This window comes from Podarcis vaucheri (genome assembly GCF_965113315.1).
Source record: "Podarcis vaucheri genome assembly, chromosome: 15".
Taxonomy (NCBI): domain Eukaryota; kingdom Metazoa; phylum Chordata; class Lepidosauria; order Squamata; family Lacertidae; genus Podarcis; species Podarcis vaucheri.
The window spans coordinates 38,964,776-38,991,301 of record NC_138753.1 but is presented as its reverse complement, the minus strand read 5'-3'; the positions used below and the strand labels follow the sequence as shown (position 1 = coordinate 38,991,301).

At 47.8% G+C, this 26,526-nt stretch overlaps 1 protein-coding gene across 1 annotated transcript in view; it reads right to left on the bottom strand.

The window, feature by feature from the left end:
- LZTS1 (leucine zipper tumor suppressor 1) overlaps nt 1–26,206 on the bottom strand; it is a 43,642-nt gene extending 17,436 nt beyond the window's left edge. The window contains exon 1 of the mRNA XM_082200439.1: nt 26,070–26,206. The gene's annotated coding sequence lies outside the window, so the exon portion shown is untranslated. The remainder of the gene's footprint in view (nt 1–26,069) is intronic.
- Between the last annotated feature and the right edge of the window lie 320 nt (nt 26,207–26,526).

Genomic DNA, 26,526 nt, shown 5'->3' with positions numbered 1-26,526 from the left:
AATCAAATAAAAGAATCCAGAATAAAACAAATTCAAGCTTTAAGGAAAATGTCCTTCTTTGAGTAGCATTTTGCTCTCCCCATATTTATTCCCCATATGTATTTACAGTAAAGGTAAAGGTAAAGGGACCCTAACCATTAGGTCCAGTCGTGAATGACTCTGGGGTTGCGGTGCTCATCTTGCTTTATTGGCTGAGGGAGCCGGCGTACAGCTTCCGAGTCATGTGGCCAGCATGACTAAACCACTTCTGGCAAACCAGAGCAGCGCACGGAAACGCCGTTTACCTTCCCGCCAAAGCGGTACCTATTTATCTACATCCACTTTGGCGTGCTTTCGAACTGCTAGGTTGGCAGGAGCAGGGACCGAGAAACGGGAGCTCACCCCGTCATGGAGATTCGAACTGCCGACCTTCTAATTGGCAAGCCCGAGACTCTGTGGTTTAGACCAAAGCGCCACCTGCGTCCCTGTATTTACAGTACTTAATTTATAGAGCTGTCCCATGAGGAAGTACTCTAGGAAGCCAGAATGCTGTAGTGGTTAGAGCGCCACAATAGGAGCTGAGAGATCAGGGTTCAAATACCCAATCAGTCCTGAAGCTCACTGGGTGACTTTGGAGTCAGTCGCAGCCTCCTAAGCTACCTCACAGGGTCATTGTTGGGATTAACTGGGGGGGGGGGTTGAACCACGTACTCCTTGGAGGAAAATAAATGCAGTGAATAAGCTCTTCTGCTTACTGCTTCAGAAAGCTGGAGGGGTCAGTCAGGTGGAGATGCTGGTCACCAGCCTGGCATCCAGAGATCTCCACATGGTCGCAACAGGACCTGCACCAGTTGCAAAATGCACCCAGTACAGTGGTGCCCCGCAAGACGAATGCCTCGCAAGACGGAAAACTCGCTAGACGAAAGAGTTTTCCGTTTTGGAGGTGCTTCACAAAACGAATTTCCTATGGGCTTGCTTCGCAAGACGACAATGTCTTGCGAGTTCCTGCTGGTTTTTTTTCCTTCCCTCCTTTTTCCAAGCCGCTAAAGCGCTTATCAGCTGATCCGATCAGCAGATAAGCCGCTAAAAGCCGCTAATCCGCTAATCCGTCAATGGGCTTGCTTCGCAAGACGAAAAAACCACTAGATGAAGAGAATCACAGAATGGATTCTTTTCGTCTTGCGAGGCACCACTGTACCTGGCTAATTTCTAACACTGGGGAGAACGCTTTTGCACTCAGATTCAGTTTGCAGGCTTCCTAGAGGCATCTGGTTGGCTGTGTGAACAGGATCCTGGACTTTGGCATGTTCCAGCAGGGCTCTTATGTCTTTTAACAATCTCTTTTATGTGCTTGAAGGGACATGGGTGCTGTGGGTTAAACCACAGAGCCTAGGACTTGCAGATCAGAAGGTTGGCGGTTTGAATCCCCGTGACGGGGTGAGCTCCCGTTGCTCAGTCCCTGCTCCTGCCAACCTAGCAGTTCGAAAGCACATCAAAGTGTAAGTAGATAAATAGGTACCACTCCGGTAGGAAGGTAAACGGCATTTCCGTGCACTGCTCTGGTTCGCCAGAAGCGGCTTAGTCATGCTGGCCACATGACCCAGAAGCTGTACACCGGCTCCCTCGGCCAATAAAGCAAGATGAGCACCGCAACCCCAGAGTCGGCAACGACTGGACCTAATGCTCAGGGGTCCCTTTACCTTTACTATACCTCTTAAAGAGATTTTTAAAATACTTAGCAGTCCACAAATGCTCTTAAATAAAAGAAAACAAACCTAGCAATGCCCATGGTCCACAGACCGTGCTATTTCCATCAAATATTTCCCAGCCCTGGATGGAGATTGTTCTCCGCCTCTTGCCTTTTCTAAGACAGCAGAACTAAGTTGTCTCATTGTCTGGCCCCAGCCTAGCCTGATCCGGAGGGTTAAAGACAATTAAATAAAAATGGGATCGTGCTTATCTTCTTCTTATTCCCTGTCAGCTGGGGCATGACAGAAGCCTTTGTCCCAGCTGCCAAAGAGATTGCCCAGCCGTCAGGCCTGCCGTATTGACAGCCCATTATGATACAGTGGCCCGGGGAAGGAGAAAGAAGCACGCGAAGAGCTAACTCTTTATGATGCAAATTGGGGTGTGTGGACACGTGTCGGTGGTGTGCAAGTGCCAGAATGGGATTTGAAGACCGCTGAGATTTTATCTGCCCGGCCTGGTGGGTACAGAGTGTGCTGGTGTGAGCATATGGAGTCCCTAGCAGCCAAGAGCACCTGGCCTTGCATATATATTAGGGAGCCGAGAGAGCTGGTTGTAATAAAAGGGGCAGGGCCTGGAACGCATTCTCTATGCTGAGAGGCAGGAGCTGCACTCGCCTCCAGCTGGATGACCCTTAACTGGATATTCAAGAGCCTGTTAATGAAATTAATCAATGCAAAGGGGGAGGGGGAGGATAATAGGCCATATGCAGGGCTTGTTAGAAGGTCACCGAAAGCCACACTGCTCATTTCTGTGCTCAAGCACAAATATCGGAACGCTGCCTCTAGGGAGGAGGGGGGAACTCAATTTGGTTTGCATGTGCCTAGCTCACTCTCTCTGAAATAATATGCAGACTGAAACATTCACGCTTCTCTGAATTTTGCAGCGTGGTTCTACAGCCAAGCGATACACTCTAAAGTAGACATACTAGGGTAAAGCAGGCATAACAATGCATATAAATAGCGAAGTGGATGTACAAAATGCATTTTTAGAGGAAACTGCTGTGTATCACCACACAACTTGGAGTTTCTCCTTCAAGCCCCCAAAATATAAGAAGCCTGCTTCACAGTACTATTCGGTATGGCTGCCCCTGTTCCGCTGAGATAAAGCAGGCGTACTTCGTGGAAAGAACTGAATATGTCTTTGTTTTGGCAATCTTTCCCAGCAGGATGATAATATCTATGTCTTAGGTTTAAAAATGATACAAAGTGAACACCTATCTTCATATCTTCAGCTGAGATGCCTGTTCCAGGAGAAGAAATATAATAATAATAATTTATTATTTATACCCCGCCCATCTGGCTGGGTTTCCCTAGCCACTCTGGGCGGCTTCCAACAGAACACTAAAATACAATAACCTATTAAACATTAAAAGCTTCCCTAAACAGGGCTGCCTTCAGAAGTCTTCTAAAAGTTTGATAGTAATTTTTCTCTTTGACATCTGGTGGGAGGGCGTTCCACAGGGCGGGTGCCACTACCGAGAAGGCCCACTGCCTGGTTCCCTGTAACTTGGCTTCTCGTAGCAAGGGAACCGCCAGAAGACCCTTGGCGCTAAACCTCAGTGTCCGGGTAGAACGATGGGGGTGGAGATGCTCCTTCAGGTATACTGGACCGAGGCTGTTTAGGGCTTTAAAGGTCAGCACCAACATTTTTAATTGTGCTCGGAAACGTACTGGGAGCCAGTGTAGGTCTTTCAAGACCGGTGTTATATGGTCTCCGTGAGCCTAGAATCCAGGCATGTCCAAAGTCCGCTTCGGGGGCCTAATCCAGCCGCTGGTCGGTTTAATCCGGCCCCTGTGGCAGTCTATCTCCTGGGGGGAAATCCTAAAAAAACTCAACAACTTCAATCTCCATAACTTTGGGGTAAAATTGTAAAAAAAGCTCAACAACTTCAATCCTTAAAAAAGGCAAACAACTTTGGTCGGCCCTCACCTCACACATGTTCACTTCATCAAATCCAGCCCTCTTTGAAAAAAGTTTGGGCACCCCAGGCAATCCCACAGATGCCAATGACCCTCATCCCAATAGAGGGAATTGCAGATCCTCCCTTCTCCTCTGCCCTCCATTTGCATTGTGGGAAATGAATTTAAACAGGCCCCCATTGAGTGAGCGGGTGCTTAATTGTCTTTCAGAGTGGATGAAGAGCCCCCATTACAAGACACTCATTCACTCTAATTCATCAGCCTCATTCATTTTGCTGACATTAGCTTGGGATTATTTTGATTGTGGGCAGCGAGGGCATTCAGTTGGGAATTCACAAAGCACACCCGCACAAACACCCACACGCACCACCGCGATCTGTCATTAAGTGAGAGAGAACACTTCAGACTGAATTGCATCTTACAGCTGCTCAAAGAGGCTGGGAGTTCATCGTATTTCATGTTAGTTCAATGAAGAGCATTTGGGAGAATCCACGCCCACTGGCAGCCTCATTATCAAAGCAAGGAATGGATCCGACATCGAGGATCAGAGCTAGGAATTGACACAACTGCTGCAGAGGACTGGCAATTTATTTCCATCCATTGAATGAGAAGTCTTTATAGTAGGATATGGAAAGAATAAATCCAAGACCAAAAGGCACCCCCAATTAACTGGGCAACATTCCCCTGCCCCAAAGATTGCATGTTATTTTTAACACACCAAACATTGAAAGCAATGACTTCCACTGAAGAATCCTAGAAACTATAATTTGTTAAAGGTGTTGGCCACTGTAGTTTTGCAGGGGTAACCATAGTCCCCATAATTCTTTGGGGGGAGTAATGTGCTTTAAATGGATGGTGTGTACACAGGCTAAACGTTTCATGAAGGCTACAGATGGCAGGCACTGTTTTAGCAAACGCTTTCCCTCCTCACTCTCACATGCAAGAGAGAATGCAGTTTTGAAGACGACACCTGTGGCAATGTGCACACACAGTTTACAAACTCAGTGGAACAATTCTGAAGTGCAGGCACTCCTCAGTTACAGCACCCAGAGCCATGTCCCTCCTAAAACGATACAACAAACATGGATATTTGACCAATGCAGACATTACGGCTTTAATACGAAGTCAGAGTTTTCCTTACTCCGGCATCCTGCTTCACCCAACATCCAGTTTAATGAAGGGCTCAGTCTATGCTGAGACAGAGACAGATCAAGAGCTTGAGAGCGAGATCCTAATATTCAGGGCAGAATCAGTAAGGGATGTGGCCTGAGGAAAGGTCAAGAGATCTAGACAGGGATCAGCAAACTTTTTCAGCAGGGGGCCAGTCCACTTTCCCTCAGACCTTCTGGGGGGCCGGACTATATTTTGGGGGGGCGGGGGTAGTGAACGAATTCCTATGCCCCACATATAACCCAGAGATGCATTTTAAATAAAAGGACACATTCTACTCATGTAAAAACATGCTGATTCCTGGAACGTCCGTGGGCCAGATTTAGAAGGCAATTGGGCCAGATCCGGCCCCCGGGTCTTAGTTTGCCTACTCATGATCCAGAGTGTTGCATTTGGCCCCCAGGCCTGAGATTCCCCATCCCCGCCTTAAAGATTAACTCAGAGTAGACCCACTGAAATTACTGAACCAAAGTCAGCCACGTCTATTTACTTACTTCAATGGGTCTATGCTGAGTGAAACTAGCTTTTGAATACAATCCTCGCAGTTTCACTGAAGAGTAAGCCAGCCTGGTCCTGTGTCTGTCAGCACTGACATCCTCCTCCCCAACCTTTTCCTACCATGCCAACAGGGTCTGCTAGGAGCCCAAGTGCAGAAATAAGAAAGCTGAACTAGGTCACACAGCCCTGGCATGGGTTACAGGGCTCTCCAAGGAGAGCTTAACTGGCTTGTCAAGAACTCCTGGTCCACATACGATGGCCACATTCTCATTGCCTGTATAAGACTGCAACTGTGGAACAGCGACTGATGCCACATTCCCATTTCAGTGGGACCAAACCAGACCATGGGGGAGCTCTTTCAGGATATCTCTAAAGATGGTCCAGTCCAAATATCTGCTCTGAATCAGGATCCCCCTTCACCTAAACTTCTCTAACATATATGTTCACATACTGAGTTACAGAACTGGAAGATACAGTGGTACATCGGGTTAAGAACTTAATTCGTTCTGGAGGTCTGTTCTTAACCTGAAACTGTTCTTAACCTGAAGCACCACTTTAGCTAATGGGGACTCCCGCTGCCGCCGCGAGATTTCTGTTCTCATCCTGAAGCAAAGTTCTTAACCTGAGGTAATATTTCTGGGTTAGCAAAGTTTGTAACCTGAAGCGTCTGTAACCTGAAGCGTCTGTGACCTGAGGTACCACTGCATTTTGTTATTATTATTTCTAAACAGCCACTTAGAGGTTTTAATGATTAAACAGGACAGTATATAAATTCTGTTAAATAAAAATAATATTGATTTTTTAAAAAATGTTTTTAAAAAGTATTTATACTCAATTTGCTATATTATGAGCTGCTTTGTGAAGGTATTTTGCTTTGAATAGCTGGGATACAAACCTACATGAATAATCAATGTTAAAATAAATCAGTGATAAAGATTTAGCATAGCCTATGACAGGAAATATGACCGTCACCTTCAAATATCTCAACGACTGTCACATAGACGATGGAGCAAGCTTGTTTTCTCCTGCCTGGGACGGCAGGACTTGAACCCATGGCTTCAAGTTACAAGAAAGGAGATTCCAACTAAACGTCAGGAAGAACTTTCTGACAGAAAGAGCTGTTTGACAGGAGGCTTTTAACCAGAGGCTGGATGGTCCTCTGTCATGGATGCTTTAGCTGAGATTCCTGCACTGCAAGGGGTTGGACTAGATGGCCCTTAAGGTACCTTCCAACTCTAAGATTCTATGATTCTATGTGTAATAAACACATTAGAGCAGGCACCCCCAGACTCGGCCCTCCAGATGTTTTGGGACTACAATTCCCATAATCCATGACCACCAGTCCTGTTAGCTAGGGATGATGGGAGCTGTAGTCCCAAAACATCTGGAGGGCCAAGTTTGGGGATGCCTGCATTTGAGGGAGTAACCTTAGGATATGATTACTAATGCAGTAACTGCTTCTGAAGTTTGAGCCCAATTTTCCACCTGTGTTGTGCCAACTTATATCGCACTTTCCCAAGCTGGTGCTGCTCACCAGATGTTCTGAACCACAACTCCCACCAGCCCTCCTGTTAGCATGGCAGGGTTGGGGGTTATTGGCGTCATGACCCAACAACATTGGCAGGGCACTGCACTGGCTGCCCCCGATTTTCTCCGTTTCCCCTGATGCAGCAACAACTTTCATCAAGATCAGAGAGATGAGAAAGACTGCAGCATGCTAAATCTAAGTCCCTAGAATGATTCAGCCCTAGAACATTAGACCCACTCACATCAGGAACATCCTTCATCTTTGTGGCACAGTGGGAACACCCCCATAAGCTAAATATGCCAGGAAAGGATGTTGATTTCTGTGTATTTAATTACAGGGAGCCTCTCGCTTTCCCAGCTGATGTGAAACTAATACTGCAATTGAGTTGTCACTAATTGTGCCTCTTTTGTTTCCTCTTAAGGGTTTGCTGGATCTTTGGGGCCTGGGAATCCATGTTTGGTTACCCTACTGGAAGTGGCAGGCCTCCTAAGAATGCTACTTTTCATGGGACGCCGGTGGCGCTGTGGTCTAAACCACTGAGCCTCTTGGGCTTGCCGATCAGAAGGTCGGCGGTTTGAATCCCTGCGAAGGGGTGAGCTCCCATTGCTCTGTCCCAGATTCTGCCAACCTAGCAGTTCGAAAGCACACCGGCAAAAGCAGATAAATAGGTACCGCTGCAGCAGGAAGATAAACAGCGGTTCCATGCACTCTGGTTTCCATCATGGTGTTCCATTGCACCAGAAGTGGTTTAGTCCTGCTGGCCACATGACCCAGAAAGCTGTCTGTGGACAAACACCAGTTCCCTCGGCCTGACAACAAGGTGAACGCCGGAACCCGATAGTCGCCTTTGACTGGACTTAACCATCCAGGGATCCTTTTACCTTTACCTTTTACTTTTCATCACTTAAAGTAAAGCTTCTCCCTCTTTTGGATGGAATATGCTTAAATGCAACTATTTCCAGGTTCAATCCCTGGCTTCTCCTGTTAAGCAGACCAGGAAGCCAGTATTGGGAAATGCATTCTGCCTCTGAGACCCCAAAGAGCTGCTTCAGGTCAGAGTAGACTATACTGAACTAGACAGATCAATAGTCTGGCCTGGTGTAAGTCAGTTCCCTAAGTTGCAGGTGTAAAGCAGGTCAGCCAAGTCACAAAAGGCAAACTAAACTGGGATACATACTGGTTCCAAACCACGGTTCTTTGTTGGAAAGATCAAGTTCCGCTCCCCCTTGGTTCCATTTGTATATTGACAGGTCTGCATCATGCCTCACCCTGTTTCATATTCCAGGTTCCTGTATTGTTCAAGTGTTTCCTCTGTGGCAATAAGGGAGTCTTTAAGGTTATCTTGCTGAGGGCAGCAACCAATTGCCCAGTGCAGCTCCTTTAGCCAAGACAGGACATGACCCTTGATTCAGCTTATTTAGTCAGATGCCAGAAGGGTGTGACAGTAGGGATGGGGTTGAAATTCAATTTTGGTTTATTCTAATGTAGGTAACTTAGTAATTTGCACTTCCTGAAATGATAAGAGAACCAAAACACTGCTAGCATTCAAAATTTGCACTTCTCCCAATTTTGTGACACGGTTCGTCAATCAAATAATGGGTGCACTAGGGGAGTGTGGGAAAACAAATGCATGTATTTGTGAAAATAACATACAAAAATGCATCGTTCTCATGCAAAATTGCTTACTAAAAGTGTGCATATTTGGAGGAATTTGCACTAAAATGCTGATCAATTTTCATGAAGACTTAAAAAAAAAAAAACCATTAGCAAGATGATGTGGCAACTTTTAGCTGGAGTCAGACAACCACACACTGGAAGCCATACCATTGGTCCAGTCTACAATAGCAGGCAGTAGCCCTTTAGGGTTTCCAACAGCAGATTTCCCCAGCTCTACCGGGAGATGTTGTGAGCTGAACCCAAGACCTTCCTGGAAGGAAGGCAGGTGCTCCCCCACTGAGCTATAGAGTCCTTCTCTTCTCCGGGAAGAGATTCCCCCTTTCTGGGGGAATCAGAGTGCCTTCTGCCCAGAAGTCCTGCTTGTACGATTGCTCATAAAAAATAATAATTACAAATGCAAACGACTTTCCAGTTCCAAAGGAAACCAAATAGAGCAGACCAAGCGTTGGACAGCTCTCCTCTCAGAGAAGCGGAGAACATGTGGCCCCATTTTACATAGACTCTTTGTGGCAGGGAGCATCCAGCGAGACCATTTAGAGCGCCTTAAGCTTCACACCTAACAATCTGGTTGGTGACACTGGCTGTGCTCCCGTGGGTCCTCATTGCAGCAAATTACCTGCTTTAAGTATTAAGAAGGGGTGGCAGTGGCGGATGGGGGAGAGCCGTTTAATTTTAGATTGGAGAAGTTAGTAGCTGAGCCCCGGGGGTTGCCATGGAAACTAGGCATTGGTTGCCATTTCTCCCTTCCCACCTCTAAGTAATTAGGTAGCGAACCTCCCCGCAGGGGGAAAATAGGACTGGAGCTCAAAATCACATTTGAGCAATTTCACCATCATGTGGGAAATCTTCTGTTAACACAGTTTCACCTTTCGGAAGGTAAGCTGCTTGCCACTTTAAAAACTCACCATATCCCTGGCAGACAGTGCAGGAAAATAAGCTGGGGTATGCCTTCCTGGTGGCATACTTAAATGTCCTTCCTTCATCAGTCCTGGAGGGAAGATATACAAATACCCCAAACCAAAAGCACAAGTGGCCCTACAACTCCGGAGAGCTCGAGTCAGTGACTCATGTCCTCCTGTACTCCTTTTGATAGATAGAGAAAACTTTATTTTCATTTGCTAATAGCCATAGCAACAGTAAAACATTACAGTATACGCAGAAAAGGAAATTTGATATAAGAGCACAATTTAAAGTCCTGAATCAGCAGTCAGTTAGTGGCCCTTTTTCTGATTGCCCCAGCTATGAACCTAGCAACCTTTGCTGTTATCTGCTCATTTTGATCTGATAGAAGAAAGGACATTGTGGCAGTGGTTGAGCGCCCTGGGATGGTTAATACAAGTGGGGTGATGATCTCGTTCCTCGGGTCTTTGTAGACAGCACAAGACAGCAGGACGTGTGCCACTGTTTTGGTGCTACCGTCTCCACAGGGGCAAAGACGTTTCTCAGGCGGAATCTTTTGGAATCGACCCTCAAATACCACAGATGGCAAAACATCCAGTCTTACAAGTGTAAAAGCACGTCTGTATTTGGGGATAATAAGTTTGTGCAGCTATGGGGCCAGAGAATCAAAATGGAGAGGTGGAAAATGAACATACCAAGGGCAGAATTTCCTTATAGTGGCCAGGTTGTTCTAATGGTCGTGGCATATGTGAAATCTCTACTGAACCCTTATAAAATCTGCCAGGAGGTGCACGTCTCTCAACTCCGTTCAGCTCGACACACATCTCTCACTCTCAGTCTGGCCAAATACTGCGCTGCAGCAAACAAAATCCACCAAGAACTGATTCCAAGCACTCCCTGGAATCTCTGATAGGACCACATCTTTTAAGCTGCTGGTGCCCGTCTTATTTTTCTCTACATTGTTGTTTATCAACCTCATTTCATTTCGTGACCTTTTGTGTTTTGTGTGCTACTTATTTGGATTCCTTGGTACTACTCATTGACTTCACCAATCAAGATTTGCGAGAATGTGCTGCTGGGCTACGCATTCCAGCCAGGATGCAAGGCGGAAATCTCATAATTCCATGGCTGGTGGATGTCTGTCCATAACACCTCTCCTATCTGCCTTACATGCCTGCCCGTGTCTGCAGTTTCTATTAGTTAGTACCTTCCTTCTGCAGTCTCTAATGAAACGGCAAGCTCAGGGTGGGGTGGGAGCGGAAACAGACCCTTGCCAGCTTCATTAATGCCACTTCTCAGGGGGTTTTTTAAACATAAATATAAAAGTATTACAATGGGTGCATTCACATGGCAGTATACAGCGGTAAAGGTAAAGGGACCCCTGACCATTAGGTCCAGTCGTGGCTGACTCTGGGGTTGCGGTGCTCATCTCACTTTATTGGCCGAGGGAGCTGGCGTACAGCTTCCAGGTAATGACTAAGCCGCTTCTGGCGAACCAAGCAGCGCACGGAAATGCTGTTTACCTTCCCACTGGAGCGGTACCTATCTTTTATCTACTTGCACTTTGACGTGCTTTTGAACTGCTAGGTTGGCAGGAGCAGGGACCGAACAACAGGAGCTCACCCCGTTGCAGGGATTTGAACTGCCGACCTTCTGATCGGCAAGCCCTAGGCTCTGTGGTTTAACCCACACCTCGGGTTAAAAACTTAATTCGTTCTGGAGGTCCATTCTTAACCTGAAACTGTTCTTAACCTGAGGTACCACTTTAGCTAATGGGGCCTCACGCTGCTGCCGCACAATTTCTGTTCTCATCCTGAAGCAAAGTTCTTAACCCGAGGTCCTATTTCTGGGTTAGTGGAGTCTGTAACCTGAAGCGTCTGTAACCCGAGGTACCACTATATTCCATTTCCCCAATGTTCCCCTAATTTTTAATTTCTGCATTATATTTGAGCTACAAAACCCACTTCTGGAAATCAAGTGGAAGTTTAGGGCTCAGTTCTGTGTCAATGCTTCCAGGAAATCCATCTGCAACCCCATTAATCCACAAAAACTTGTGGGAGTAAAGTGATGAAATTTGCGGTGGCACGCCAACACAGAGTTCTTTCTTGCTGTTTCCATGGGGGAATTGTGGGGCAACAGAAGCATGCATGTGTGGGAAGGGAGCGGTGGCACTGCCCAATGTTGCACGCTGTTGTATCACACCAGACACCATGGTGTGAGTAAAAAGAGTGTGACAGAGAATCATAGTCCATCTAGTCCAACCCCCTGCAATGCCACAATTTTTTGCCCAAATATTAAGAGTCTCATGCTCTACGGACTGAGCTGGTATATTGCAGGTATAGCAGTGTGAAAGGGTCATTGGACACAGGCACTAGCATTCTAATCAGGCATCATAATCTTGTCTGAACACACCCTCTGTGAATCAATGGTTAGGATAAGCCAATCAGCCAATCCCCTCTGCTGGAGAACGGAACTCTGCATGCCTCGTGACCTGCCCTTGTCCCATCACTAAGATGCACTGAAGGATGCTAACCCATTACTAGTGTTGAAGGAAGATTCAGCTGCCATTCTGGTTGGCTTCTGTATGTGGAATGGGGAGAGGGTACCACTTTGTCCTTGCCTCTCAGGCAGCAAAATGTCTTGAGCCAGCTCTGCCAATGGAGCTGTACAGTTCACCTGCATGTCTGGGGCTGGGGTTAAGGGATGGGAGAACAGTGAAAGAAAAAGCCAAACTGCAGAGATGGGGGTGGGGAGCAGAGGGAGCAGTCATGGAAAAGAAGAAGGAATCACATGGTTATTGTTGCTAATTTATTTAATGGAGTTATTAAGCCTGGTTTTCAAAAAGGAGATTACAGTGTACTCTAAAACAAAGAGTAAAAAGCTAACTAACTAACAACCCACAAATGCAGGGCTGTATGCGACTGACTTCTACTCAGATTAAACCCACTGCAATGAATGAGTTCTGAGTTAGACATGCCTAATAACTGCAAAGGGTCTATTATGAGTAAGACTGGCACGGGCTACAACTCACAATCAACAATATTCAGGACCTGAGCCACTAATAGAAAAAATAAGAGCAGCAGCAGATAAAAGCGAAATATGGCAAAATCAACCAAGTGCAGACTGGATTAAATAAGCCTTTGGCCCGCAATGAGGAGTGGCATACTTCCTGGGAGAGGCAATTCCAAAAATTTGGCGCCACCCCATAAAAGGTCCTGTCCCTGGTCTCACTTCATAAGAAAGCTGTGTGTGCCTGTTAGTAGTAATTAAAGAGACACTCTCCAAGGTGGGAAAAGATTCTCAGATGTTGTTCCAATGCACATCTGAGAATACATTATTTAATTATTCTCTCTTTTAACTGTGTAATGGATTTTTAAACTGCTTTTCAAGAACAATTATCTTCCCAAGGCAGACTAGCAGCTGTTCACAGGGGACGTGAGAAATGCAGGATGATTGCAGTGGAACCTTTCAGCATGGTCATCAATAGGCTGAATAACCTGATACTTGTGTATTTAAATGGCATTTCTATCTTTCACACATGCTCACAGACAGCAGGTTGGGAGAGGCACAAAAGTATCTTAAGTGCCATGTGTGAAATATTCCTAAATCCCGGTGGGAGTACAGTGTCTGACACATCCATAACTGAAAGCTCTTGGCTACATCTGAGCCTCCTTGGCAGATATCTTTCCTGTTTCATGGCACTTAACGCCCACTGCAGGGATTTCTGAACAAGCACGGTTGGCAATGGAAGAAGATGCATGCAAAGGAAGGATGGGGCAAGTGAGACAGAGGAAAAGTGCAGAAAGGGAAGAAGAGACAGATAGCATCATAGCTCTCAAGGGTATTACATTGTTCTAGGGACAATCTGGGAGAGAGCATTGCTGTAAAGAAGGAAAAGAGTTTTTGTGGGGTGGGGTGGGAAGCTGCAAATCTAGAAACAGTTCAGTCCAATTCCTAAAAATAATCTGAGTCTTACAGCACTGTGCTCATGGGACTTACTCTCTGGTAAGAGAGCCCTGTTTAGGGACATTTTTAATATTTAATGTTGTATTGTTTTTAACACTCGATTGGGAGCCGCCCAGAGTGGCTGGGGAAGCTCAGCCAGATGGGTGGGGTATAAATAATAAATTATTATTATTATTATTATATAAGAGCCTATAGGATTGCAATCTTAACAAGTTGCACAAAGAGCCTTATGGGCTCAGATCACAAGTCCATATAGGTCAGCATCCTGGTTCCAAAAGTTGCCAGCAATTTCTGCTTTTCTCTCAATGGCAGCTTAACTGAAAGCCAACAGCTTCCCATACCCTTGAACTTTGTCTCCCCTTGCAAACCCATATTATCCCCAAATGCAATGCCCATTTTCAGATGGTAGAAAACAATTTTTCCATAGGTTGTAGATCCCACTCTCAAAGGCTAGATTTAAGAATTACTTTATTCTTTTGCTGAGTCCATTATGGAATGTGTGCTTTTTTTCTTCAATTACAAGGTGAAATGAACAGTTTTATCAGAACTGCAAACTGACACAGAAAGATTTGCTAGAGTTATTAATTTTACTCTTTCCCTTGTAAGCCATAGTTATAGTTAAACATGGAACAGAGCACATCGTACAAGCAGGTTTATTGCAGAGAAGCACGTTTATTGGACCAGTGGAGGCAGCGGCAGCCACCACCAATGTCTTGCAAATGTCAATTACAACATCTAAATGTGCTCTGCAATTTTCACGCTGAATTAGAGGACCTATAACACCATCTCCTTGCGTATGAGATATGGCAGCCAGCCAAGCGCATCCATCACGCATCCGTGTGAGACCTCAAATCAATTCCCCTTTCAGAAATTCTCTTGCAGGCAAAGGGCTGTGCAGTATTTCATAGGGATAAAGAGGTGCTCATCAGAGATTTGTCTTGCAGAGAAAGAGCCGGATAAGTAAAGCACTTCCATAGTCTTCCTACATCGCTGCCTATATTTAAGACTGTGAAAAAAACCCAGAGGTGTCTGTAGCCAAAGCCCCTTCCCACACAGAATAAATTAAAATATGGTTGCTATGCTGAAAAGGAGGCGGTGCCTGTTCCTAGATTTATTTATTCAGTTTCACTAACAGACTCATAACTGGTCTTTAAAGAAAGAGTCTTCACAAAGTGGATTATAATCCATCCATCTACATATCTCAAAACATGGCTGATTAAATATAATTTAAAACAATTTAAAGTATCAATTTCATCACACTATTTTTTAAAATAAACAGCACAAAAACAGCAATGGCCCAGCATGGATTAAATCAGCTTTCCTGATGCAAATAAAAGCATGCATGGTTTAGAACAGGGACGTCCAACAGGTAAATCATGATCTACTGGTAGATCACCGGTTCTCTGTGGTAGATCACTGGCTCCCCCCAATGAAGCCCAACAAGTTTGGCTCCCTTAAAAAGAGCTCAACATCTTTGCCCTGCACCCCCCAAAACTGGGGCTTTTCTCCTCCCTCAAAAAGCTCAACAACTCTGACCTGAACCCATAAAAAACAGGGCTTTCCTTCCTTAAAAAAAAAAGCTCAACTGCCAGTTTTTAACTCTGTGAGTAGATCGCAGTCTCTTGGGAGTTGGCCACCCCGGTTTAGAAATGATGGATAATTCCTCCCCACACTTCCTGACTCCCTGCCAGTTGTATTACAACTTGGAGTCACCCAATGAAACTGACTGGCCGTTAATTCAGAGCAGACAAAACAAGTATCTCTTAGCAGACTGATATGCTTCACTGCTGCAAGATATGATGGTGATCACTGGCACTGATAGCTTTACAGGGGACTAGCCCTATTCTCAGGGACGCGGGTGGCGCTGTGGGCTAAAGCCTCAGCGCCTAGGGCTTGCCGATCGTCAGGTCGGCGGTTCGAATCCCCGCGGCGGGGTGCGCTCCCGCTGCTCGGTCCCAGCGCCTGCCAACCTAGCAGTTCGAAAGCACCCCCGGGGGCAAGTAGATAAATAGGTACCGCTTACCAGCGGGAAGGTAAACGGCGTTCCGTGTGCGGCTCTGGCTCGCCAGAGCAGCGTTGTCACGCTGGCCACGTGACCCGGAAGTGTCTCCGGACAGCGCTGGCCCCCGGCCAATAAATGTGAGATGGGCGCACAAACCCCAGAGTCTGGCAAGACTGGCCCGTTTGGGCAGGGGTACCTTTACCTTTACCTTTTAGCCCTATTCTCTGTAAATTTGCCTGCCAATGGCTTTTGGCTAGGATATCGTAAACCTTCATGTTCAGAGGCTATCCATCTCTGAATACCACTTGCTGGGAGAGGGGTCGTTGGGGCTTCCTGGAGGCTTCTGACAAAGCACTGAGGGAAGCAGGAAGCTGCAGAACGAGAGGGAACTTTGGTTTGGTCCAGAAGGGCTCATCTTATGACAAGGGTGGGGTAATTTGTTTGGGCCACATTCCCTCATGGGCAATTTTCTGGGGGCTGCATCGCAGTGGTGGGTTCTGTCAGAGGCAAAAAGTGAGAGAGCCAGTGTGGTGTAGTAGTTAAGAGCGGTGGACTCGTAATCTGGTGAACCGGGTTTGATTCCCCACTCCTCCACATGCAGCTGCTGGGTGACCTTGGGCCAGTCACACTTCTCTGAAGTCTCTCAGCCCCACTCACCTCACAGAGTGTTTGTTGTGGGGGAGGAAGGGAAAGGAGAATATTAGCCGCGACTCCTTAAAGGGAGTGAAAGGCGGGATATCAACTCCAAACTCTCTGAGCAAGGCCAGAAGACAATGTGGTGAAAAGATGCATGTGACCAGCCAGGCAAATACCAGAGGTTTTTTCTAGACTCTCAGCTTTCCATGGAAGGGACCTGGAGAGGGACTTTAGGCTGGGGAGACTCCCAAGGGCTAGACAGAAAAGCTCGCCAGCCATATTCAGCTCTTGGACCCAAAGTCCCATACCCCTTGCCTTACGGCCTTATTTTTTATCTCCTGACTTTCCATACAGGCTAGCATAACATTCCCCTAGCAAGACTGCCATCTTTGCTCCAGGGAACAGGGTGCTCTTTCGCGTCACTGGCACAGCGTCTCTTTGCCTAAATGCAGCATCCAGCCCACATAGGAACACATTCCTTCTGCAGCAAATTTAGAAATGAAGTAATGAGAGGTGGGTGGTGGGGAGAAACGTTTTGCCTGGCACGCAACTGGTCCTTGAAACTTGTTGCTATGGAATGGAACAATGCTTGAGAAGGCTATCCATGTTAAATAATACATCCATTAACCAATGGTTCGCTCTGAACACTTCTATGCCTAGATAATAATAATAATAATAATAATAATAATAATAATAATAATAATACATTTTTATTTATTTCCCGCCCTCCCCAGCCGAAGCAGGGCTCAAAGCGGCTAACAACAATAAAAGTAACACAGCATTCTAAGATCAATTCATTCTAAAATCAATTCAGAATCAAATTAATGGCAACCATTGGGCTAGAGTTACCTATGAGGATTACCAAAGGAGGGGGTCAGGCTGTGCCTTGGCCAAAGGCCTGGTGGAACAGCTCTGTCTTGCAGGCCCTGTGGAAAGATGTCAAGTCCCGCAGGGCCCTAGTCTCTTGTGACAGAGCGTTCCACCAGATCAGGGCCACAAACGAAAAAGCCCTGACTCTGGTTGAGGCCAGCCTAACATCCCTGTGGCACGGGATCTCCAAGATGTTTCTGTTTGAAGACCGTAAGGTCCTCCATGGGACATACCAAGAGAGGCGGTCCCATAGGTACGAGGGTCCTAGGCCGTATAGGGCTTTAAAGGTTAAAACCAGCACCTTAAACCTGATCCTGTACTCCACCGGGAGCCAGTGCAGGTGGTATAGCACCGGGTGAATGTGATCCCGCGGCGAGGACCCCGGAAGGAGTCTCTCCGCGGCATTCTGCAACCGCTGGAGTTTCTGGGTCAATTTCAAGGGCAGCCCCACGTAGAGTGAGTTACAATAAAACCAAGTCTGGAGGTGACCGTCGCGTGGATCACAGTGGCTGGGTCAGGGCGAGAGAGGTAAGGAGCCAACTGCTTAGCTTGGCAGAGATGACAAATGTATCCTTTACTTTGGATTGACTGCTGCAATGTGCTTTGCATGGGGCTGCCCTTAAAGATGCACTCACTGATGGCCTCCCATTGGCTATGGAGAGGATGCTGTGTCCCGGTCCAATGCTAGATTCCAGGGAGAAGGGAGCTAGTAGGCGGGAGGGGAGGTAGGGCTGCTCAGAAGATGCAGGACTGCAGACAACTCTGAGTGACCAACTTGCTCCAACAAGGGTTGGGAGCTAAGGCTCTGGCATCAAACTATGTCCTCCAAGCTCCACCTGTCCCATGGAGAACTTCAGGGCCTGAAGATGGGCAGTCCTCCTCTGTTCCATAGCCTCCCTCCTGGTGCATCCTTTGTGCCACTGGACCGGTGATATGTGATGGTAAGCTCAGGAGAAGGTCTTGGTGGTCTAAGAGATCCTCTGGTGGATCCTGTCCCCCAGCCTCAGTCTCAATGGTCCCCTGATCTTCAGGAGCTGTTTCAGAGTCCTGAACCTGATCTTGCTTCTCAGCCGCTGCCTCTGCTGCCTCTGGATTGCTGCTGGATTCAGGGGTCATCATGACACAGGCAGGTTTTGCAACCAGGATTTCAACCATGGCTGGCAACCGTGGTTTTCCGGGCAACCTCAAACCATCATTTCCTGAAAACTACGGCTTGCTACCATTTTGGAAAGAGAGAACAGCACAGGATAAGAGGAGGGAGCGAGTCCAGAAGCAGACCTGGGGCTCACAGAAGCACAGAGCTAGAGGGCGCCTTTAGGGCACCTCGTTCAATCTCCTGCTCAGTGAAAGCAATTCAGTGCTCTAGCATCCCCAACAGATGGCTGCCCAGTGTTTTTCTGAGGATCTCCAGGAAGGAAGAGCTCACCATCTCTCTGGGTAATTGGCTTTGCTGTTGAACTGCTCTTACTATCAAGGCACTTTGAATGTTCAACCAAAATCTGCACTCCTGGAAAAGCAACTGCCAGAAAGGGAAGTCCCGCCTACATTATGGGCCGAGGGACCCTCTAGATACTGTGGAACTCCAACTCCAACCAGTTCCAGCCAAGCTGGCCAATTGTCAGGTATGATGGGAGTTGTAGTCCAACAACATTTGGAAAGCCAGGTCCTGGTTTTCATTAAAGGCACATAAGCTCTTAAAATGTATTTGTTGTTTAAATATTTATTTTTTTACCTTTTGGCTCCCCAGGTGGACTTCCAAGATATAGAAAGATATGTTAAAACAATCACATCCCCCACCCCACATACCCTGGGGAGAGGGGAAGAAGATTAAACCCTTAAAAATAGAAAATGGTTTTCACAGACTGTTGAAATGCCAATAAGGAGAGGTTGTCCTGCTGGGCAGGGGTTGATCTTCTCTCAGTTTATCATTTTTGCAATCTTAAGTTCGGTTCTACACATTTCCACATCAGTCTGCATTTTTTAAGTAGTCTCATGAAAACTGATCAGCAGTTTAGTGCAAATCTCTCCTAAAACACACATATTTTATGCCATTTTGCCTAATACATACATTTTTGTAATGCAATGTTTCCTTCCAAGGGACGCGGGTGGCGCTGTGGGTAAAACGTCAGTGCCTAGGGCTTGCCGATCGTATGGTCGGTGGTTCGAATCCCCGCGGCAGGGTGAGCTCCTGCCCACCTAGCAGTTCTAAAGCACCCCTAAGTGCAAGTAGATAAATAGGTACCGCTTTATAGTGGGAAGGTAAACGGCATTTCCATGTGCTGCTCTGGTGCTGGCTCGCCAGAGCAGCTTCGTCACGCTGGCCACGTGACCCGGAAGTGTCTCCGGACAGCGCTGGCCCCCGGCCTCTTAAGTGGGATGGGCGCACAACCCTAGAGTCGAACACGACTGGCCCGTACGGGCAGGGGTACCTTTACCCTTTAATGTTTCCTTGCTTAATGCATTTTTTAATGCTATTTTCTGTAATATATGCATTTTGAGGCATACTTTACCTTCAGTATATGCATTTTAGTTCACATTATTTGGCAGGAGAATTGCATTGCAAAATTTGGTGAAGTGTCAATTTCAAGGGAAGGCTGCATTTCCATTTGTGCATGTGTTAGAACGCATGAATTTGGTAGGTTCGCCTTTAAATGCAAAGTGAATATCATTTCTCCCCAGTCCTTGCTCCTGGGGTTCATGTTCCACTAACCTGGATGCCACCACCAAGAAGACCATATCCCAGTCGAGTGAGCCTCTGATGGCATGGAGAGGTAGAGCAAAGTGACCATCTGCTCAAGGAAAGCAGAAATTGTATTTCTGCAAGCAACAAAAGCAAACTCTACTAATCAGATCTCCAAATAAACAAAAGAATGACACAGGAAAAACAACAACAGAATGGAAGCAAATAAAAGGATGTCAGAGAAAAAGGACTAGTGTGGAAGGAGCAAACTAGGGCTTGGACACCATTCAACCAAGGTCAAACAATTTCTTTGCTTCATCTCGTGCTGGGGCTCAAGTTCAGCTTGCAGCATTCTCTTCCCTCCCGAATCCGGTAACTTTAAAGCTGCTCGTTTCCAAGCAGAAGACTACCGTTCATCAACCTCCCACCATGTTTCAGCCCTGCCTGCCAGTGACTAACGTGGTGGCACAGCAAGCTAAACCCAATTTTAGCAGCTCGCAGTGCCAAGCAGAGGGTGTGTTGTCAGGGACAGGGGCTGCCTCAAACAGAGAACCGGGTGGTTTCGGCAGCCAGCAAGCTGCCAGGTACAGCACGGCTGGGATGCGCAAGACTCGGGGGGACAGAGTGTGCAAGTGTGCTGTTCTGGTTACACACACACACTCAACCAAGTGCTATCCAGCTGCTTCCACTTTGAGGCTAGAAGCTGTGCTTCCATCTAAAACCAGTGTCGCTTTGCACACACGCCAGACAGAAAGGGGAAACATTTTGCATCTGGTGCACCATGCCATTCATGTTAAACCCTTTGCAGCCTGAGGGCCACATTCCTTCCTGAGAACCTTCCAGGGGCCACATGATGCATGTGGTGGGTGGGTCCAGAGGCAAAAATGATTGAGAACATTACCTTTGCATGATGGGCTCATTTCTGCAAATCCTTACACCACCTCTCTGTCCACCTCCACCCAGGCAAGCAAGAAGCAGTATTAGCAGCCAAGGAGGGTACAAAGCAGAAATGTGGCTGGAGAGAGCTTCAAGGGCCAAACAGAGAGATCTGGAGGGCCACATTTGCTCCCTGGGCCTGAGGTTCCCCACCCATGTTTTAAACCATGCTTATGCCCCACTTCTTTTCCTTGTCCCATAATTCACCAGATCTCTGATTTCACACCATCTATCATTTTACCATACTTTCATTTCAGCAGTGTTTGAAATTAGCCATCCTGCACCAACCAGCTCCATCCCTTGTCATCCATGCCCAAATGCCTGCAGGGAGCAAGTCTCTGTGTGGACAGTTGCATGTGCAAAGGCTTCCTCCGGGCAACCTGGAACCCTGCGCAATCAGGATTCCAAGTCGACGCGCAAGCATTGCACATGCAGCTGTGTGCAGAAAGGACCTCTGATTACAGAGGTTCATGCTGTTTGCGCTGGGGTAAAGCTAACCAGCGCAGCCCCTGCATGTCAGGAAAAGCATGCAAAGAAGACTGCTGCCTGTTTCTATGCAGCCAGCTGCAGCCAGGAAGAAAACTGCTGTTCTTCAAAAGACAGCAATTTCCAAAACAAGGTATTACTGTGTTCTCAGAGCTCCAGAGACATTTGCACAGGAGGTCACAGAGACATCCCATGAGCTGCTTGCCAATGCCGGCCAAAAATCAAAACCATTTGCAAACAATGCCTGGCCGGTTCAATTGCTGTGCCTGAAGCAAACCTTGGCAAACCACACTCCAGCAATAATTATGAAGTGAGGTATTCAGCTCGCATCTGGCACTGCTCTATCAGGAATTCTAGATAGCACGGCCTCATTAGGACTTTTGTTCCAGGTGGTGCGCTCCACGGAAACCACATCTGCGCTCACTCCTACCTATTATGTTGCACCCTCCTCCTAATGCATTTGAAAAACACAATGATCACAAGGTCCTTGCTTTGGCTCTGATCACACCCCCTCCACCTCCAGGGAGAGAGAGGCCTTAAGTCACAAAGGCTGCTTGCAGTTGAGTCTTAAAAACCCTTTCCAGTTTCCCTTTTATTTCCCCCACTCCTCAAAAATATGGATCAAGGCAAAACAAGGAATGATGGGAGCTGGCCTGATGTTTGTGAACAAGAACTGGAGCTCAGCGGAAGAGAACATGTTTTGCATGAAAACAGTTCCAGGTCCGATCCCAGTTAAAAGGATTAGATAGCAGCTGGTGATGGGAAAAGGATCTTGGGCTGAAACCCTGGGAAGCTGCTGCCAGTCAGGCCACAAAATACATGCTAGGTGACTGAATCGTGTGATCTGGGAAAAGAGAACTTTCTATGACCAACAGGGGCCAGGGTGGATTTAGAGCTGTGTGTCCAGCGCACGCACTGGGCGTTGAGCTGAGCAAAGCCTGATAAGCAAGGCGCTGGACTTTGGGAAGGGGGCACGAGGCTCTGACAGGGTATTCGGGTCCTCCTGTCTCCTTCCCAAAACCTACTTAGCACATTCCCAGCTTGGGGTAGGAGGTGGGAGGGCTCTAGGACTCTGCCAGATCCCCAAGCCTATCACTACAGGGTCTAAACTCAATTGGAATGGATCAGGCATAGGCAAACTCAGCCCTCCAGATGTTTTGGGACTACAACTCCCATCATCCCTAGCTAACAGGACCAGTGGTCAGGGATGATGGGAATTGTAGTCTCAAAACATCTGGAGGGCCGAGTTTGCCTAGGCCTGGAATGGATGGATTCAGGTCCGAAAGGCAAAACTTGTGTCATGAAGCAGAAACAATGGCTCTGCAACCATCTTGCCACCAGGTGGAAGTAATGGGGTGCCATCTCAGTAGGGCTACATTTGGTGGGGGCTGGTCCAATACGGCCCTGCTGGGTCTCAGTGGTTCCCTTGTAGAAATCAGCACAGAGGAAGACGGGGACAAAACTACAATTTGTTGTCATTGGCTCGGGCTTCCACTTACTGTTTGGGTTCCCTGCCTCCCACCCCGCCAATCGCAATGGGTACCAGCCACTACTTCACAATTGCAAGGGAAGTGTGCTTCCCAGATGATGATCTTACCCCACCAGTGCCAGGAGTTTGGATTTCCTCCATGGGAAAGTTTTCGGTGGTCAAAGAACAGGCAAAAGGAAAGGAGCAGTACAGCATATGCTTTCCATGCTGAAGGTCCTAGGCTCAATCCCTCACATTGATGGGATGGGAGTCTTCCCAGACGGAAGCCTTGGAGAGCTGCTGCCAGCCAGTGTGGACAAGACTGAGGTAGGCTTGGTGTAAGACAACTTCCTACCTTCTCTCTGTTTAGGACATATCCAGATGGTGTAAAACAACTACTACCAGATTTTCTCCGTAGCACTGTACTTCGAAATTTAACATTTCATTAAAGAGCTTCCATTGCTTTTACAATGTGTATAACATTTCTTCTCACAATGCAAATCCATACATGCCTTGTATAGACTTGTATCAAATTCTAGTCCTACTCAGAGTAGACCCACTGATATTAAGAAACATGACCAAATTAAAGTCATTAATTCCAATGAATTACTCCAGATAGAAGTTGGTTGGATATTATCCTACATCTCATTCAGTTTAATGAGGCTTATTCCCTGGTAAATGGGCTTAGGATGGCCGCACTGGTTCCCTGATGCGAAAATTAGTGGATAGACAACAAAAATTGCTTCGTTGCAGAATATGATGGTGCTGATGAGTATTCAAGCACTGGAATTCTATGGGGCATAAATATTTTTTTAAAAAACCATCTCTCTCTCTCTCTCTCCACTCCAAGTTTACAAAACAAATCAGATAAATACACATGACATGAACTTAAGTAGCCTCAGACTCTGCACATGAAGAAGGATGTGAAACATTCAGCAGCAGCAGCAGTGTGATCTCCTGTCTGTCTGTAATAAATGACAAGGGGTCCGATGGCAGCAGGGGGGAAGGTTAGCTCTGCTTCCCGCAGATTGTTGTTGCAATTAAAAGAGAACATCTGGAATGGCCCATTATCTGTTCACTCTGGGTGAAATACATTCAAATGCCGTGGTGAGACTTCGCTAACGGTGAGCACCGTTTCGTGAACAATGCATGCTGCAGCATTTTGCTGGACACCACAGACAGTTGTCTCCTAAGACCTGGGCATTACATTGTGAATGGCTGGAGTATTTTCTGCACAAAAACACACCAGTTTTTCAGATGGCAGTTCTAAGAATGCTTAACTGCAAGTGAGCACGCTTGAAAACAAAAGGGAACAGCAGGTCTTAAAGTCAGTTCAAATCTGCACCGACCACATCAAGACGATCACAACCTAGGCATGGTACATTTCACCACAAAGGGTTTTTTTATCACAAGCATGGCATTTCATCTAAGAGGGGTCCCCTTCCACTAACACATAAAATATGTCACCAAACCAACCAATCTAGAGCTATACCACTTGGCATGCTGCCACAAACAAGTTTCATTATGTATGCATGGGGGTGAGTGGGTGGACAGGCACACTGTGGGTGGGGAAGAGAGGAAATCAACAAGAACTACGGTCTTCATCATATTCCCAACATGAGCAAATCCACTCTTTCTTCCAGGTCAGCTGCTTTCAGCATTGGTGACAAATTCCAGAGGAGCGGACGTGTTTGTCTGTTGCAGCAAGAACAACAGAGGTTCCATGTCTGCTATACATTTAAAGCAGTATCATACCACTTTAAAGAATTATGAGGACTGAAGTTTTTTAAGGGTGCTGAGAGTCCCCTCACAGAACTGGAATTCCCAGAGCTCCCTGGGGAGAGGGCTTGATTGATCAATTGATGAATCCCTCTGGGAATTATAGGGAAGGGAATAGGAGCCAGAGTCTTGTGGGACCAAAAGACTAACACATTTACTGTAATGTAAGCCAGAGGTTTTCAACCTTTTTGGGTCCACGGCTCCCTTGACCAACTACATTCTTTCTGAGGCACCTCTGTGGGGCTCAGGAGTTCAGTTATATCACCCCTTGCCTGCAGAGCTGGCAGCCTCTCGCCCTTTTTTGAACACCTTCCCTTATGGAGTGTTCCCTCAGCCTCCTCTCCTCTCCCCTTGGGAGTCCTCTGGGGAGCCGCAGCTGCCACCCCTGGTCTCTGAGCTGCTCCCCTGTCCCAAAGAGAGGTGCCTCTTCACACTGCCCCACAGGGGCCTAGGAAACGCCCCCTGGCCAGCCTGGGGAGCTTGTAACCAGAGCTGCAAGCCTTTGGGAGGCAGAGACATCAGAGGAGGGTGGGAAGAAAATAAAGACAGAGGCCAGTGTTCCACACAGCACCCCTGACCATCATTCAAGGCACCCCAGGGTGCCACGGCACACTGGTTGAAAACCACTGCTGTAAGCTATTCATGCAACTGGCTCACAACAGCTTATCTTTTGCAACTGGTCTAGAGGTGCAAACACAGCTTGTTCCAGAACTGGTGCCATAAAGAAAGAAAGCTGCCCTACACCAGCTCAAACAATTTGTCCGTTTATTATCTATTCTCCCTTTTAATCTACTGAATTCAACCTATTAATGTTACCTATCATCACTTACCCCTATTCTCTAGATTCTCTATTATCCCTTTTGTCTACTCTGCCAGGAGGTCTCCAGGGTATTCTCTACCACCTGGCTATACAACCCTTTTACCTAGAAATACCCCAAACGAAAGCTGAGACCTTCTGCACGCCACACAGGGGCTCTGTCACTGAGGTATGGTCCCTCCCCCTCAGCACTGAGCTATGCTCCCCAAATCATGCTGCCTATTGAAGATACACTGTGTGCAAGTGCTGTCAATAAATGCTGGCTATGCCCAGCACCACTGTATTAGAACGGCCCTGAGTCTCATTATCAGATGCTTGGCGCGACTTGTGCGCCAGGCGTTATTTCTGAAGACATGCACTTCTTCCCTGTGCCCTGAGCAGTCTGCATTCCTGGCACAGGAAACACAATGCTCTCCCAACTGTGAGAACAGCACACCGGGCACAGACTTGTTTTTTTGCGCATACCAATGCGCACAGGCAGCCCATGTCTGGTGTGGGTAGGTGGGTTTGTTCCTGCAAGAGCTGTCCATGCGCTAAGTTGTTCATTGGACCCACCTTGGGAAACCGTTCCTACCTACCCAAACCCCTGTGATGTGCGGTGCGCGGGCACGGGGCACATGATGGATGCTGTCTGGTTTTGTCTGTCTGCTTCTGTTTACACAACATGCCCCTTCCCCGCCTCGCAGGAGGTGGCGGTCGGAGCAGCAATCAAAAGCACCCGAATTGGAGCAAGCGTAGCAGCGCACCTGCTTTTTGCGCGCACAAACGTCCCGGGTTCGATCCCCGGCGCGTCTCCAGGTAAAGAGTCCCCAACAGAGCCGTGGCCAGCTAGTACGGACCCTGGCGAGCTAAAATGCTCTGCACTCCCTACGAGGCAGCTCCCGCCGTTTTGTCCCTAATGCGCGACCGAGACGCGCTTCCCAGCCCGGGCTAATCCCACCCCAGTCCCCGCGTCCCAGCCTCCTCCCGCCCCGGGCTCGGATCCTGCCTCTCCGCGCGCCGCCCTCACCTGAAGCTGCCTCTCCGCTGCAGCCTGCTGCCACCTCCGGAGCGCCAAGCACGGGCGATCGCGCCGCCTCCTCCTCCTCCTCTCGCCGCGGGCCCGGCCAGGGCTGCTCCTCTCGCGCCGCGCCGCCACTTGCACGGAATTGGCGAGGCGGGGGAGAGCGAGGAGGGCGGCGCGGCTTTTGCATACGCGGCTCTAATTGGCTGCTCGAGCGACTTTGGGCACGCGGCGAAGGGGAGACGGGCGCGCCTCGGGCGCCTCCGGCAGCTGCCCTGCGCGTGACGGAGAGCGAGGGAAGGTCGCGCGGGCGGGGAGGGGGAGGAGGAAGGGCCTGCAAGCCGAGGAGTCCCCAAGGGGCGGCACGTGCCGGCTGCCCTCGCTGGCAGGGAGGGAGGGAGGGAGAGAGGGATAGGGTCCCATGTGGGATAGAGACGGAGGGCGGGGAAGGGGCTGCGGAGGA